The 18,709-nt window shown below is 36.3% G+C and overlaps 1 long non-coding RNA gene across 1 annotated transcript; it reads right to left on the minus strand.

The window, feature by feature from the left end:
- Positions 1 to 2,857: 2,857 nt before the first annotated feature.
- LOC110929095 lies at positions 2,858 to 6,257 on the minus strand. Its single transcript, XR_002586837.2, has 3 exons — positions 6,185 to 6,257; positions 4,488 to 4,623; positions 2,858 to 3,208 (listed from the first exon to the last, which is right to left on the minus strand). It is a non-coding gene; the product is annotated as an uncharacterized LOC110929095 (long non-coding RNA).
- Between the last annotated feature and the right edge of the window lie 12,452 nt (positions 6,258 to 18,709).

Here is an 18,709-nt window from a genome sequence, read left to right on the forward strand (position 1 = left end):
AAGTTATCAACACTTAGAAAAGTTGTTTATTGCTGTGTCACCCATAGTCCGATTAAAAGAAATTGTTTTATTGTGCTTGAATGACTATAAACTAAACATTGTTTTAATTTTCATTCAGTTTTTAATATTAACTTGTTATGTTCCTAAGACCGGCCCACGATGACTTAGCCATAGCCATACTCTTGCACGTGGGCAATATTATCAGTTGATTATTATTTGGTTTATTATGTTTGTTTTAATTATTTTATTTAGGAAGTAGTTGTTGACTTGTTCAAGTTTGCTTATGTTTCCAGTATTCCTTGAAAACGTGGAGTTTGTTTTATCCATGTTTAGGTAGTGAGTTAGTGGGTTGCTACTACCATTCGTTGTAAGTTTAAAAGGGATCTTCTTCCCTATTGTTATGATATGCAGAAAATTAGTCTCAAGCATCTCTCTAAAATTCTATCAAGTTCCTTTCTATTTTCTTTTGAGTTTGATCCACTCAACGGATTATCTACCAAACCGATTGGTACATAACATAACTGTAATTCAAAAGGCATAAATGGCATTCATTATTTGACTTGATTTAGTGTAAACGAACACAGTTGCATAGTTATACCATACCTCCTAAATACATGTTCCTAGTTGAGCTTAGGGCTGAGCATAATTGGATTCGGACCGAAATTACCCGAGAACCGAACCGAAAAAAGACTCAGACCGACCCGACCCGAACCGTATCTGGTAGGTTCTGAAATCGGTTCTTAGGATTCATAATGTTTCCGGTTCGGGTGGAACCAGATCACATGAATATTGAGGTCGATTAAGCAGTAGCTGAATACGATTATTGAATAGAGGAAGTAATTTTGATTTAAGTTTCTTTGTTGAATTTATCGCGTTTCGTTTGAATTATTACATTTGTTTGGTTTTGTGTTTTTTTTATTAGATATGTTTTGGGTTTTTTTATTCATGAAGCATTGAATTATTTTTTGGATATCGTTTATAATAATTTAATCTTTTTCTTACAATACTTTTCACTTGGACATTTAATCGAACATTTGGCGTGCAAACATTTTGACATCATATATTATACTAACCATTATAATCAAGCATAACCCATCAAGTTCATAATAATCATACACTACCTATTAATCAAGAAACCTAACCAAATTTATACACAACACAAAGAATCGAAAACAATTAAACATTCTTGATTCACATGACGTACCTTTATTTCTAACATCCAACGTGAAGCCGTATTTTAGAGTGGAATGTCAATGGAGCACATCTTGATTCACTGCAGAAATCTAACTACAGCTGATCGAATGAAACATTAATGATGTGATTGTAGGTTTGAGAAACAGAGAAAGATATAAACATCAATTCAGGTTCGGTTCTCCTACCCGAGAACCATGGAACCCAACTGATGGAGAACCGGAACCGAGGTATTAGATAGGGTATTGTTTTCGGGTATCAGTTTATACTGTTTTCGGGTATCGGGTCGGTTCGCTTCCTAATCGGGTCGGTTCTTGGCATTTGCTCACCACTTTAGAGCATTCACATCCATTCCATTAAATTCTTTGTGTGGAGTTTTTATAATATAAAGAGTGGATTAGGATCAAATACAAAGGATCCTAATTGTAAGAACTGTAACAATGATTTATAGAGTGACAAGTGTCCAATAACCTAAAAAAACCCACTACACCAAAAAAACCCCACTACAAAAAAAAAAAAAAAAAAAAAAAAAAAAAAAACCTTAAACATCCACCACTACCAAAAACCTAACCCCCCCCCCTCACATCACCCACCCTAAAAAAAAACACTTGTCACTCTATAAATCCTTCTTACACTTCTTACGATTAGAAGCCTTTGTAGAATAACTTGACCCTATAAAGAGTTGTTGTGAGTGGAGGAGAGAGAAAATGTTACTGTTCATCTGTATATTTTGAGGACACTGTTCACCCCCTATAATTTTTTAATATATTTTGAAAGTGGTTGTGTGTGGAGGAGAGAGAAAAGATAATGATAAAGGTATAAATAAATATTATATAATTGAAAAGGAGAGAGAAAATGTAGTGTTTTTTAGTGTAATTTAGGGTGAAAATATGATGAAATGGATATGAATGCTCTTAAGCAAGGCTAAAGTGAGTCCCCTGCGCTAAGCAGGAGTAGGTCTTTGGTCAGTGCGCCCACAAAGTAAGGGAGGTTAAGACTTTTCTTACATAGACGGAAGTTTCACTTCAAGCGAATGCATAATTAAGAGAGACTTTCACTATGCTAAAGTGCAGTGGGCTAGCTTTAGTTTGCCTGGTCTGGTATCTTGAGCTCCCTTAATAACTTTTTTTATGATTAATTTAGTGAAACGAAGGTAGTTAAGAGGAGCTTTGTAACTCCAAAATCTAAATTCCCTGTCCCCTTTTCTTTGTATATAATATGTTTATCAATCCAATGACCTCGTTATCAACACAGCCGACACTGAGGTGAGCGGGGAGGACCAATGGCAAGGGCACATTAAAGAAATATTATATATATTTAAAAAAATAGAAAACCCATATAAAACATAAACTTATATTTTAGGCCCATTTAAAACTATGGATCTCAAAATTTATAACTTAAGCTCGTTAGGTATTAGCCCAATGCCCATTTTGGCTTTAAATTAATAATAATCATAATAATAATAACATCAACGAGTGGCAAAATAAGTTTACATTATCTATTTCGTTAAGGCCTCAGGGGCACCTATTTTCCAGGCTTGGACAGAGAACCTGAATTCTCAGGTTCGGCCCCTGGTTATCAGTTTGAACTTGAAAAGTTTTTATTACAGAGGAGGTAAAAGGGGAAAAAACACGAAACCTAGTTAGAGCACGAAACAAAAACCAAATTGAAACCAATTGACTTCCCATCTGCCACACCGTGCGGGATTAATAGTATAAACAAAATGACCACTGATGTTACAGGTTTCGAAAACAAGGGGGTATTTCTGTGAGTTTTAAAATGGGAGAATAAAATTTGTAGCTTTGACAAACCATAAGAACAAATCGTGAACTTTACACTAATTAGAAGAAAAAGGGTATAATATGAGCTAACTCTTACCTTTTCACAGTTCCAACCACAATTTGCACATCGGCTTGGAATTATTGGAGTATAACTTGCAAATTCGTTTGTAGAAAACTAGTTGAGTGTTCATTGTTTTGTTGTACTCTGTTTGTTTGTTGATGCTCTGTATTTATCTCTGCAAATTTTAACATAAAAGGGATTAAACAAACTGAAATCCGATTAATAAAATTGGCAACCAGTTAGGGAATGTATGCTAAAGCACTCACAGCCAAAACCATGTGAATTCATAAAGCATGTTAAAAGTCTAAATTGGTAAAACAATTAACAATCCCTATCTGAAAATTGATAACCAATTATAGCACAGGCCTTGCATAATTTTCAAAAACTGGTATCGATGATGCAAACGGTGAGTTGGATATGAATATTCCGACGAAAGACTAGTAGATTATGTAACAAGTTCTTACAAGACAAAAGGTGTTACAAGTTCCTTTTTTGGTCCCACTCTCAAGTAGTAAGACCATGTGTAGTGGGGCGTGATTTTTAAAAAAAAATTGCAAAAAAACGCCCGAAAACGCCCACACTACCATTACGGCCGGCGTTTTCCGGCGTTATTTTTGAAAAAAAATGGGTTTGGCGTTATTTAAAAAACGCCGGAGCTTGAGTTGGTTGTCCAATGAAAGCTTGCCATGTGTGTATAATATTTGTGTGTGTTTATAATTAGTTTTATTTAAAAAAACAAAAGAAAAGGAAGAAGAGAATGGTGAAATTCTTTGAAGTTGCAGGTGGTGGGAAGAGGAAAGGAAGAAGAAGAAAGGAAGAAGAAGAAGAGGGTAAAGTAGTGATTGGTGGGGAAAAAACAAAAGAAGGGGTAAAGGTAAAGGTAATTTTTTATTTTCTGAATTATTCTTGTTTTTTTTTAACTTTATTTTTTTAGGTTTTTTAATTTTCTGTATTTTTATTTTCTGTTTTTTATTTCGGTTTTTCTTTTTTTTTTCAAGTAGTGTAATTTTTATTTTAAATTAATGAAGTTTTTTATGTTTTAAATTAAAAAAATAATTGAGAAATGATTGTATGGGCGTTATTGGAATAATGCCCCACTACACCACTTTATGCTATAATGCCCCATGCTGACTGGGATGACACGTGTCGCAAAACGTCCCATGGTGAGGGCATTATATTGATTTACCACTACATATGGTGTAAGTAGTCAAGGATTATTGATAGAAACAACATACTCTCTTTCCTCATGCAAAAAGTAGTCAAGGATTAATTTGAAAAGTAGATCAATATAATACCTTGAAAGAAAGTGAAAAAAAGGCATTAAATCAATCACATATTTTTCCAAATAAACCATTTGTCAAGCAGTAAAATTTGGTGCCTGAATGAAAACACAAAAAAAAATATTTAATTTATGCATATTGAAAGAGTCAAAAGTGTATTAAGTAAACAAGTACCGTTAGTAGTCTCTTGTGTTAATTGATGCAGGGGATACAAGAGATGATGGGCCTGCAGACTACAGTGAGAGCCTCTTCCATTACACCTTTCTTCTGGATTTCAGCATCCACGGGTTTCCATCCATACTTGAACGGTCTATGATAAAAATACATTTTAACAAGGTGAGAGATTCTATAGCCCAAGGTTGTTGGTAATCAACGACACAATTGATTGAATTGAAAGAATAAGAACAAGAATTAACAAATGAATTTTACACATAGTGAACCGGAGGGAAACAATTGACGCATCGATTGAGATATACCGATTTAATAAACTATAGACCTTAAACATACATTACAATGATAACGCTTATACCTATGCCTGGCAAAATGAGCGGGTCAGATTGGGTGTAGTGACGGATCAAAACGGGTCCGGGTCAGAATGGGTGCGGGTCAGAACGGGTCATGTTAAGGAAAGGGTCATTTTGGTTTGGGTCAGATTGGGTTTAGATCAGAATGGGTTCGGGTCAGATTGGGTTTGGGTTAGAACGGTCATTTCACAGATTGATGTCTGCACCCAGCAGTAATAGAATCTCTATTCCCTACGGTAAAACCTTTGCTTTCTTAAATAAAATAGAAATTGAAATTGTAACAGATGTTGAATAGAAATTCATTTTAATTGAAAAACTAAAATTCAGTTAAACTTAAAAGAAAACAGTTTTATTTTGGAAAAAAAAAAAAGCAAATAAACACAAATCAAATATTCAAACATGCTAATTGAGAAAAGAACAACCAATGATCGTTTCTGTTTCGTCTGGTGAGGCAGCAACGATTCATAATCATGCGGTTTCAATTCAGTAATAGCTCCAGCTGATCTCTCGCATGTCAACCCGTTTGGGTTTGTAACTGTCAGCCATTGAGTGATCATTTACACACTCACCGATTACACCATCGACCCGTTACGTTACGACCTCCGCATAACATCGAAACACCGTCGTTTAATATGTTACCAACTTTATGGTGGTCGGCGTCGCTAGTTTACTGGAAGACAGAAACACCTTCGTTTGCTATGTCACCAACTTAATGGTGGTCGGCGTCGCTAGTTTACCGGAACACAGAGATAGTGCGTAAAGGAGACGAGAGTAGAGGAGATTCTGTAAGCTTCTAATATGGTGGTTTGGTGAGATTTTTCTAAGAACTAATTTTGTGTGAGAGTGACGATCTCAGATTTAGAGAGAAGAAAAAGAAAAGCTTTTGAGAAAAAAAAAAAAAAAACCCGAGATTTTTTCTAACTAGTTCCACCTGTTTCTTTTTTCTTCTGAACCCACTAACCCGTTCCACCCGTTTGTTTCTTTTTAATTCCAAACCCAATTTGACCCGTAAAATCTTTCTGTATTTTAGGGTGACCCAGCCAGACCCATTGATTACTAAAAAGAAACCCAAATCAACACATGGTGATTTAAAAAAAAAGACCCAAAACGACCCATTTTATGCATGTGGGTCAGAATTGCCCGCTCTGCTAATACCACTTTACTCGAACAATCTTGTATCCACAGCTGGGTGAAGCAAGTCATATATTTCATCTTTGCTCTTTTACCTCTCCTACTTTGACTATAATGGTCAAAAGTAACAGCAATTTTCCAAAACAAGAACTGATATGAATACATTAAAATTTTCTAAGAAAAACTGAATATGTATGTATGTATGTTAAAACACACCTTATTTAAGGCCGCTCATTGAAGCTCCTGCAGATGTGCAATTTTGCCACCAGCTTTTGCCCTTATTACATATCTACATGAAAATGTTGGTAATCGAACATGCGAATCACAGGTTAGAATATAAAGAATTGAGAATCAAAGAACAATAACTTGCTTGTATTGAATGAAAAGTGATAATTACAATTGACATACATGAACCCTATATATACTATACGAATAGGTGCGATTGAACAGTTGCGTCTCCTCTTGAATCGATGTGTCTCCTTGCGAAAAGTCACGTCTTGTTTTGAGAGGTTGGCGCCGTTTCTGAAGAGGTGCGTCTCCAGGAGAGGCGTCCCTTGATTGAGTTTGTAGGTTACAAACTTTCAACTTGTCGCTTCCGGTCCTCCCACTTACTAACTAATCTAATTATAACATAAAACTAACTAACTACTAATTGCAGAATGACCCCTATACCTATATTTAGTTTAAAACATCAATAGAAAAAGGTAGGATTTTTAGCATTTTGCCCAACTAACCATACAAAACAAGCAGCAGGGCAGCTTAGTCATACAACAAAGAATTTCAAGTAGAAGTGAAACTAAGAGAACTAAAACTGCATATAAAGCTTGTTGCCTTGATACCATATTACACAAAATTTTGTCAATAACTGTGAGAATGAAGGAGGGCAGTTTCAACCCATTTACTTATGAATGTCAAGATGGGTCGATTTGGTTTGGTTTGTTTTTCACCTTTTGTATCTCAAACTGATCAGACATATATATAGGGTCATATGGCTTTAAAGTTTACAATTTATTAGTTAAGTGGGTCTTATAATGAAGATCGATGTTTACTTTATTGTGTTTTTTTACCAATTATTTCACAGCTTGTAAATAAAGAAACACGAAAATGCTTTGTGATAGTACCCCCAATTTGGATTTATTATGTTGGAAACAGATAAATTGAACCAATAAACGGGTTAGTAGATACATGAACACGTATATACATATGAATTATAAATTCATGTAAATAAGAAACAGGCATTCTACTTATAAGTTCGTACGAATCCAAATAAAGAAACACAAAATGCTTTAATTAAGTTAGGTTAAAGCCAACTTACATTGAACCGATAAAAATCAGAGTTGAAGTGAAACTCTGGCGGAGAAGTGAATGGAATCTGTAATTACAAGCATTACACGTCGGTGGTATGAATAATAATATTCTTCTCCGATGCCGTTTTAGCAATTCGAAGATAAATGATTCACGTTTTGAGTCACATAGGCTCCTATTGCTGCTGATTAAGTTAATTGGGCCCAATCCACCTTCTTAAACAAGCCCAACTTAATATTACTTCTAACATTTATAAACGGTTATTTAATATCTTAAACTAGCCCAACTTATTACTATATTATATAGGAAAAATTACAGTTTTCGTCCTTTATGTTTATAGGTAGTTGCAATGGATGACCTTTACCTTTAATAATTACAGCCACAATCCTTTGTTTGGAAAACTCACTACACGTTAGGTCCTTTAACACTAACTTGGTTAAAATTTTGAGTTAAGTCTGATCAATCAAGGGTAATTAGTCATTTTACCAACAAAATTAACAAAAAATAAAAAACCTAATTATCTCAAACTCTTCTTTACATCATTTCCCTACCCTTTTCTTCTTTCACCATCACCGCCACCACCATAACCATCAACACCACGTCACCACCTAATCTGTTGCCACCACAACCACCGCCAAATCTGCCGCCGCCACCAACAGATCCATCACACCACAACCTCCATCTAGTTCGTGACTTAACCACCACACTTCATCTAGCTCGTACCCGAATATTCAACCAAATCCCCAAATCAAAACACCATCATCAACCATCGCTTTGATTCTTAACGACCATCATTCCAGCTTCATTTACTCGAATATTCAACCAAACAAGTTCAATTTCAACACAAAATTTAGGGCTCGAACACGTTACCGGGGAGTGTCGGAGGTACTGTTGAGAGTGGTTCGGTTGATCGGTGACAATGATGTGGAGGGAGTGTCGGAGAGGTTGTTGACAGTGGTTAGGTTGATATCGGCGTTACTTCCCGGTGAGAAAAGGTGGGGGTTTCTTGATGAACTGGAAGTTGAGCAGATCGGAGGTTAACGTCTACAATAGTTTCAGATCTATGGGTTTGGGTGGTGGTGGTGCTCGCAGGGGAGGAGCTTAGAGGAGGCCGGACCGGGCCTCGGCCCGTGCGGTTTTATCGCCCGGTAGTGTTAAATTTCAAGTTTTCGAGAATTTTTTAAATTGTGTATTGGTTCGGCCCAGGCTGATTATCTCCAAAAAACATCGGCCCATGCTGGGTTTTAGGTCAAGATCCGCCACTGGGTGCTCGTGGTTGTCGGAGGGTTGGGGTGGTGGTGGTAATGGAGATGGGATATGGTTTTGCTTTGAATCTGCAGGTTTATGTTGTGCACCACAACAACAACAAAACCCCCCAATTTCTATGCGATAATCTTATACTCAATCTCCAGATCCTCCTTTTTGATTTTCATCTTCTAATTTTGGTGTTTTTTCACTTTTATCATCAAATGCGATCCTGAATCATCCGCCTTTTTTTTGTGAATTTTGATCCAAGGTTTTCCTTAGGGTTCTTTGATGTAAATTTATGAGAGAGATGGCTTTGTGTTTTTTATATATACTGTATATTCTTTTTTAAAATCTGATTTCTTTTATTGTTTAAATTTATTTTAGATAAATAAATGAATAAAATTACCAGTTTACCCTCATGTGCAAGGCACATGCCAACTTAACTGAATTTTTTTAACAAGGTTAGGGTCAAAGGACGTAAAGTGTAACGAGTTTTCCAAACAAAGGACTGTGGCTGTAATTATTAAAGGTAAAGGTCATCCATTGCAACTACCTACAAACATAAAGGACGAAAAGTATAATTTTTCCTATTATATACTAGGTTAGAACCCCGTGTATTACACGGGTTGAATAAATATAATTTATATACTAAGTAATAAAATAGGTACATCTTTTAAAAACTCGTGTATTGCACGATTTGAATAAACACATGTCTTACACGAATAATGTAATCCGTTAACACATTTACATTTAGTCGTCAAAATGTGTTTTGTAACAAAATGAACTTTGAGGTACTATTTACTTATTGTAACATCTCACTTTATTTTTTATTGGGTTAGAGAGTTGTGTATTACATGGTTTATAACATTTTACTTAGTTTTTTTATTTATTATTAGATTAGAAACTTACGTATTACTTGATGTTGGATAATCAGCAGAAAAAAAAGAAATATTTTAGTAAAAAATATTAAATATACAAGAGATAAGAGATAGGCTGGATATTATGATGTAATATTATTATTACATTGGAGTGTAAAATGGGATAATAAGATCCTTTATTAAAAGTAGGATTCTAATTATACCACGTGTATAAAAAATATATATGTTCTACATGTGTTGAATAAATCCTTTTAACGAGACAGTTGATTAAAATAAATATTTATATTTTAATATGTGATTATCAGTTATCCGTGTCCTTATCATTAAATATAAAAACGATTAAAACTACCAATTAAATAAAATCTTTATCTTTTTAAATATTTTAGTTAATTACATAGTTAGTCCCTGTAGTTTGAACAAAGTAACATACTTAGGTACTAATAGTTTAAAATCACATTCTATAACTTTTCATTTTGTAATGCTTGGAGGTATTAACGTTATTTGTAGGTTTAAAATCACATTCTATTAGTACCTAAGTATGTTATTTTGTGCAAACCATAGGGACTAACTATCTTAATACCATAGAAGTTAATAACTCCAAACGTTACAAAATGAAAAGTTAATACCCTAGAAGGTGATTTTAAACTATTAGTATCTAAGTATGTTATTTTATGCAAACCACATGGACTAACTATGTAATTAACTATAAATAATTAAAACGTTAATATATTTTTTTAGATTTTAATAATTAATATATGATTATAATAATTAATATATTATTATCAGTTATCTTTGTCTTTATCATTAAAATCTGTTCTACAAATTTTAAATTTAATATTATAAATAATTAACTTTCCATAATGATTAGAGCAAATTTTGTCAAGCTCATTGCAGAATGTGCAATTTTGCCACCAACATCTTCTAATGATTGCTTCTTACCAGATTTTGCCCTTACTACATGAAAAAGGTAGGATTTTTAGCATTTTTCCCAACTGACCATACAAAACAAGCAGCAGGGCAGTTTAGTCATACAACAAAGAATTTCAAGTAGAGACTAAGAGAACTAAAACTGCATATAAAGCTTGTTGCCTTGATACCATATTATATTATCTTGTACACAAAATTTTGTCAATAACTGTGACACTCTTTCCCGAGACTTATTTAACAGGGGGAGGGGACGGAAAAGAGATGAAAATATGAAAAACCATGTTCCCGAATTTCATTTAACAGGGGAAGGGGAGGGAAAAGGGAAGAAAATATGACCAAATATAACCATATATTCATCCTCTCAAATTGGAAAGATTAGAAGAGAAAATTTTCCTTCCCCTCCCCTCCCCCTGTTAAATGACTTGGGAACATAGTGTGAGAATGAAGGAGGGCAGTTTCAACCCATTTACTTATGAATGTCAAGATGGGTCGATTTGGTTTGGTTTGTTTTTCACCTTTTGTATCTCAAACTGATCAGACATATATATAGGGTCATATGGCTTTAAAGTTTACAATTTATTAGATAAGTGGGTCTTATAATGAAGATCGATGTTTACTTTATTGTGTTTTTTTACCAATTATTTCACAGCTTGTAAATAAAGAAACACGAAAATGCTTTGTGATAGTACCCCCAATTTGGATTTATTATGTTGGAAACAGATAAATTGAACCAATAAACGGGTTAGTAGATACATGAACACGTATATACATATGAATTAGAAATTCTTGTAAATAAGAAACAGGCATTCTACTTATAAGTTCATACGAATCCAAATAAAGAAACATAAAATGCTTTAATTAAGTTAGGTTAAAGCCATCTTGCATTGAACCGATGAAAATCAGAGTTGAAGTGAAACTCTGGTAGAGAAGTGAATGGAAACTGTAATTACACGTTCGTCTCTCTCTCTCTCTTCTCTCTTCTCTCTATCTCTCTCTCTCTCTCTGGGTGGTATGAATAATAGTCACATAGGCTGCTATTGCTGCTGATTAAGTTAATTGGGCCCAGTCCACCTTCTTAAACAAGCCCAACTTAATATTACTTTGTACCATTTATAAAAGGTCATTTGATATCTTAAACTAGCCCAACTTAATATTACTTGATAATAGAGTTATTAAAATAAAAATAAAGTAAGGATAATTAAGTTTAGTCTAATCCACTTCTTTAAAAAAAAACTTACATACAAACTTTTTATTTTATAAAAATATAAGAATTTCGTAATAGAGTGAAATTAATAGGAAAGTTGTAGTTTGGTGTTTACATGAGAATGAGATATAGCATGTAAAAATTCTGAAGACGGGATGAATGAAAATCTTCATGTGGCAAACTCTCAACGTTGCTTATGGTGAATGATGGGAACGAAATGGGAACAAAATCAATCAAAATAACTAAATTTGGGGATATAAATAAAAGTCAAAATCGGGCTGGAGATAAAATGAATTTGCATTACATCTCTCCATGGGCGGCCTTGAGGTGGGTGGGGAGGACCACCGGCTAGGGGCCGATATTTCGAAGGGCACGCTATTTAAAAAAAATCGATATGTATATGTAAAAGAATACATTAATAAGGTATACCCATTGGCGTTAAGTGTAGACCTTTAGTGAGCCTAATACCCAATTTCGTTAAGGCCTAAGGGCTCGTTTCTTCGAGCTTGAACATGGTACACAAATTCTAAGGGCCGGCCCTATATCTCTCCAGAAATTTTAATAGAAAATCTTCTTTCTGTAACTCAAATTTTTAAAAGACAAGAGTATTGTGGTCAAACTCAATGCTTTACAAATCCAGATCAACAAGAATGTTACAAAAATAACAACTTAATAAATGCTTCTTAGGATATTGAAGAATGGTAATCAATTTTAGTTTGTTTGACATTAAGAATCTTTAAAAGGAACTAGTTTAATACACGTTTGGTGGACGTGTTACGTTGATGTATTATATAATAATAATATGAATGAAAATATGAACATAAAGAAATAAAATATAACGTCGGATTACACAAAACTATACAAACAACGTGATAAACAAAGGCGTACACAAAATTACACAATATGATAAACAAAAACACTATTCTTTAATTTATAATCCAGAAAATAACATGCCTAGTATGACAGTATATAAAATCATCTCTTAATAACTCTTATGTAGCAAAAGAATTCTCATGTCTCAAATGAGGAAAAAAAACTATTGTATTATACATGTACAAAGATTGCCCAGTGTCTAGGTGTTGGATTCGAACCTTATCTCGCTAGTACATGAACTGCAAATGCAATGTCAGGTCTTGTGTTATTTGCGAGATACATAAGGGCACCGATCGCGCTTAAGCACGGTACTTCTAGACCAAGTACTTCTTCGCCTTCTTCTTGAGGGCGATAAGGATCCTTGTGTGGATCTAGCGGTCGGACAACCATAGGTACGCTAAACGGATGTGCTTTATCCATATTGAAACATACTAACATCTTCTGGATGTAGTTTGATTGATGGACAAATGTGCCATTGCACAGATACTCAAATTGTAGTCTGATGCACAATTTTGTAATACCAAGATCTTTCATTTCAAATTCCTTCTTTAACGACTGAGCAGCTTTCATTCTCTTCAGGAGATCCGATGATGTTGATATCATCAACATAGACTGCTATTATAGTAAAATATGAGAGTGTTCTTTTTATAAAAACACATGGACTGATTACATCAGACTTGTATTCTTCTTTTTCGAGATATTCACTGAGTCGATTGTACCACATACGACCAGATTGTTTGAGACCATATAAAGATCTTTGGAGCTTTATAGAACACATATCTCGAGGTGTTGATTTTAATGCTTCGGGCAATTTTAATCCTTTAGGGATTTTCATGTAGATGTCATTTTCAAGTGTCTCGTATAAGTATGCGGTGACGACATCCAATAGTCTCATATGAAGTCCTTCAGAGATTGTGAGGCCGATTAGGAACCTAAGGGTTATCGCATCCACTGCAGGGGAATACGTTTCCTCATAATCAACTCCTGGGATTTGGGAAAACCCTTGTGCTACAAGTCGAGCCTTATATCGTACAATCTCATTCTTTTCATTTATCTTTATTGCAAACACCCATTTATAACCTACTGGTTTGACGTCTATAGGCGTTCGGACTACAGGTCCGAAAACATGTCGCTTTTCGAGCGAATTCAATTCGGCGTTTATGGCTTCTTGCCATCTTGGCCAATCATTTCTGTGCATGCACTCTTCTAAAGTTTTAGGTACGTAATCATTTTCATTGATTACATCCGTTGCTATAGCATATGCGAATATATCATGAACACGTGTTTTATTCCGGTTCCACATTGTACTATCTTGTACATAATTAATATAGATCTCATTTTCGTTCGGTACTGGTGTTTCTTCTGAAACTTCATTTTCCTCTGGATTCATAGTTGTCTCTTCTGGGACATTTACCTCTACCGGTGTGACACCTCGAAAATTCCTGTCCAATTAAATAAAGACACGTGTCCTCTGTGACAGACGTGTCAGAGAAACCGGATTTAATAAAGAGATATGTGGTAGGACTTATTTAAAAAGGGGCGTCATGTATTTTAATTACCGCTGAACGACCCAAGGGCGACATGTTATTAAATCACCTCTGAGCGACCCGACATTTTATAAATCCCAAGATCCTTAAATCAGTTTATGATCATCTCGTACAATAACCGGTTGTTCTCAATAAATAAAGTTCATCTTTATTAAGGACTATGGAAATGAAGGTTGTTACTACTCCTAAATTTAATAAGATCCTTGTGATTAACATTAGTTATATAATGACCAACTTCTATAAAAACTTCAAGACCCATTCCTTTGAAATATCCGTCAATTTGTCAAGACCTTTGTGAATAAATGAAATAGGGGACATGTAAGAGTCTTCTCCTCATGCAAAGGTTGGTCAGATGGTCCCACAAGCTGCAAAAGATAGGCATGTTTCGGTTTTGTAAATGCATGGTCAAGACTTTAAAGTTGCAAAATTTTTGTCTTCTGGTCATCGCTTACGGACCGCAAGGCCCTTGGCTTACGGTCCGTAAGCAGGGTATATAGATTCTGTTCCGCATGAACGGTTACGGACCGCAAAGCCCTAGACTTACGGTCCGTAAAGAAGGCACCTGAACTATGTTTCAGTAAAGTTGGTTACGGACCGCAAGGCATGTAGCATACGGTCCGCAAGAGGTCCTTACGGACCGTAAGGCCTCAAGCTTACGGTCCGTAAGACCGTCGCTGGCAGTATGTTTTGGACAGCTGCCTGTCCATTGCTTGTAACCGACTTAAATCGTAAATTTTGGTTTCTATGGGCTGCATAGGCTGTTTTTAGACCCTTAGGGACAAATGTAATGATCTTGTATCAACATTAGACTTGCTTGGCTTGATCCAAGAGTCTTGGGTTCACTATAAATAGAGCTTGAGTTTGATCATTTGAACTTGCTCATCTTGGAACCTTGGCTAAACATTCTCTGGAGCTCCTCTGGTCACCAAGTCAAATTCTTAGGCTCTCTAATCCATCTTAGGACTCTTGTAAGTGTCCTTAACCCTCTTTAATCCTTTCTAGCTTAGTTAATTAAGCAAAAGTCAAACCGTCGTAATTAAGGTTTGACTTCGTGATTAAGCATAATGTACTTTGTCTAATCACGAATTAAAAGTACCTTTAGGAAGGTAATTAAGTGGGTAACAAACCTTTAAAAGGGTATTTCCAGATTCCCACTTTAAGCATGTTAATTGTCGAGTCAAAGCTAATTAGAAAAAGTCAACAGAATGCTTATCTTTGAATTAACGCATAATTAGCAATGTAGGTTGTATGTAACCTGTTTGAAAATTTATATAACTTGGTAATAAGTGTAAGAACATGTTCCAACATGTTCAACTCGACAATTTTCTGTTTAGACCCGGTTCGGAACCGAAAGTCGCATAGTTTGACTTTCGCTTGACTTTCAGTTCTGACCCGTTTTAGGCAAGTTTGAATCTGCCTTAGAGCTTCTTTTGGACCTATTAACATGTTAGTATATCCTCCTGTGATTACACAATATGGTTCATTAGATATTTAGTTCGTATGCATGTTTCCGCTAAAAGCCCATATGTTGACCATTATGCCCGAATGTCCAAGAATCATAATTTTTGAAAATGTAAAAGGGTAGACACCGTAGTTACTGAAATATAAAGTTGTCCCCAAAATTTGACATCAATTTGAGGTCTAGATTAAGAGTTATGCTTATTAGCGTAAATAGAGGCTTTCTTAGTAAATTATTAGCGTAATTAACGCATAGCCTATCTAAACCCGAATTTTTATGCCAAAACTTTATACCCACTGTTATAAAATAATATTTTGGGAATTTTAAAGATTTTTATTTATTTTTAGGCTGAGCATAACTAGAGGTTCTAAGCTTCTTTCGGCTTATGCCGGTTTTACCCTTTTCGGTCATAAAATGAGTTTTACATAACCTTTTGACCCGAAGCCTTTTTCCAACTGATTTGTTATACTAAATATCATACTTTGATCCTTCTGGAAATATAAAAATATCAGCATTTCTTTTAAAACCCGGAAATGGCTCCAAACCGCCTTTTTAGGCATTTTTACGACATAGTATATGTCAAAATAAGATTTTATATAAAAGGCCTAAAACCTACTGATATATTTTATAAAAATATACATTATAACAGTAGCCTAAAGTTGGAAACTCAGATTTCCCATTTTACCCTTTTTAGCCTATGTAAAATTACTAAAATGCCCTTATGAGGCGTAATTGGCATATAAAAACATTTGGGGCATATTTGGGCATACCTTTCTGATATTACAACAAATTTGGTGCATATAATCTCAGGAAACTTGCATATGACTTATATGGTTACTCGTTACGCACTTTCGCGTTCGGATCGGCCTATGTGACTAGTTCACACATATTAGCCGAAGCGGGTCAAACCATATCATCTAAGTCTCAAAATTCAGGATGTATTTAGTTTACCCATATTATACAAGTATCCAAACTTGTAGGGCCTAAATCACATTCCTCCCCGGTTTTCGCATTCCTCGCGATTAAACCATAATTACTCTTTGAAACTAACCGGTCTAAGCTTAGGCTATGTTAAAAGACCCGTTAGGATTCTAATAGGTTATTATAACCTTCGTTCCAGAATAGGAGCCCAGTAAAAGACACGTGCATTTTTGAAATTGTGGTTATACTTGTTCAGGTAAATACTTTTAACTTATTTTCCCTATACGGGCTTGGGGGTACGGTATGTAATATACCGCTTGGTCGGGCGGTTGGTTCCATCTCATTAGTAGATGGGTATTACCAATGGGACCCGTTTGAAAATCTGGTGTTGTTTGTTTCTTGTACCTTTGGGAGCTTAATGACCATGTCCCGGATATCCTTGGCATCATTTTTGGCCACAACCTCGACAGTCGGGTGTAGGCGTACACCCGGTTTTATGTCTATTATTTTAAGGTATTAACGTTGGCTTCCCGCCGCGGACTTATACCATGTGGTGTGTCATTTAACCTTAAACCCGACACGACTCGGGCGACTGAACGGTCAACAAACATGTAAATCTTTTACAAGTTTAACTCTGCTTAATTATTCCCAAGTTATAAAATGTTTTGTGCCTTGTGCATTTAAAACCAATATTTTTAAAATGAGTCAGTTAAATTGTATTTACCAGTGCAAACTGACGTATTTTCCCCAAAAAGATTAAGTGCAGGTGCTATACGGAATAGGCTGGTTTCTCCTTAGCATCCTAGAGTCTCGCAAGCTTTTGGGATGCGTAATCTGTTGAACAATAACTTTCTTTTTACTTCGATCCGCCTGAGGATCTATTTTGACTGGTTGTGATACTTGATATTACAATTAATAGTTGAAATAAATCTATTTTCATTTGCTTCCGCTGTGCATTATAATTTGTGTTGTTTGACATATGATGATATCAACTACGTCACGGAATCCCCCACCGGGCCCACCGGTGACACGTGGAAATTAGGGGTGTGACAGGTTGGTATCAGAGCCAACACTGAGTGAATTAAACACTAGCCTTTTGTGTTTAATCTCAGTGCACAAATTTGCACATTCTTCGAGTTCCAAGTCTAGACATTGAACATAGGACAACTCTGCTTTGTTTTGTTTTTGAGTCTTTTATAACTATATTGTTGTGGTTATCTAAATATTGTATGCAGGTCATCATGCCACCCAGATTCCTTCGAGGTAGAGGCAAAGGACCCGTGACAGGTCATGATCACGAAGCCGGGCCTTCGCACCGGCGAACCCCATCCATTACTATGAGCACCAGCCCGCAAGAGCCCTGGAGACTCTATGTCGAACCAGGAAGGCGATCAGTATCCCTTAGCTCCTCTCCTTCGTACCAACATTCATTTGGGCCCAATTCTGAAAACGAGCCCAATAACCAGCCTCCAGCTTTCATACCTCTCCAAAGATCCAATTCTCACCATTCTTTTGGCAGCCCAACACCCGTCTTCCAAAGCCGGTTTAACCCGGCTAACCTTTTGCCTGAACCCATGGGTTTTAACCCACTCGGACCGGGAGACCACTTTCCAGAGGAGAACGACATGGATGAGGATACTGACCCCGTGGAGCCAGCATCAGGAACGCCGAACCATCCCATCGAGATATCAGATGGGTCATCATTTCATGGATCGCCATATCGTGGTCCAGACAGCTACGAGGAAAGGTTCCGAAACATTGACTGGTACTTCACACCGTCTGAACACTTGCATCATGAGCAGCAACAGGATCCTTCAGTGGGTCATCAATTTGTGGCAGTCACGCCACCGCCGCCACGCCAGTAGAGCCGCAGCAGCCGCCTCCGGAGCCACCAAGGCGAAAAAGGTCTAATGCACGGATGTCCGTTGCGAGGTGGAGTTCGGATTGCTACTCCCCAGCCATCTAGTGGCAGCCATTATCCCCCACTTCAGGAGGAAGAAGACCCCTATGATGGTGGTCCGTCAAGCCCCATACCAGATGTCAACTCAGTACCTGTGGTACCACCTCTGGGTTTCGATAACCCGATTCCTGCATATGCTGGGTCAGCGGCGTACAACCCATTTGAGCAGCCGGCACACACCCACTACAACTACGGTTATGCAGAGGTAGATCCATACCTAGTAGCTCGGGATTACAATGCTCTTCATCCTGAAGGACCATATGGAGGGCCATGGACTACTGGTTACCCGACTTATGGGTACCAGCATCAGCCACCTCCTCCGCCGGTGTATCAGCCGCCCCATCCACCGATTCAACAGAAGTCCTTGAGAGGCTGAGCCAAGTCGAACAAGAAGTTCGTGAAGACCGCAAAGAGCGGCA

The sequence above is a fragment of the Helianthus annuus genome, unplaced genomic scaffold (assembly GCF_002127325.2).
Source record: "Helianthus annuus cultivar XRQ/B unplaced genomic scaffold, HanXRQr2.0-SUNRISE HanXRQChr00c023, whole genome shotgun sequence".
Classification (NCBI taxonomy): domain Eukaryota; kingdom Viridiplantae; phylum Streptophyta; class Magnoliopsida; order Asterales; family Asteraceae; genus Helianthus; species Helianthus annuus.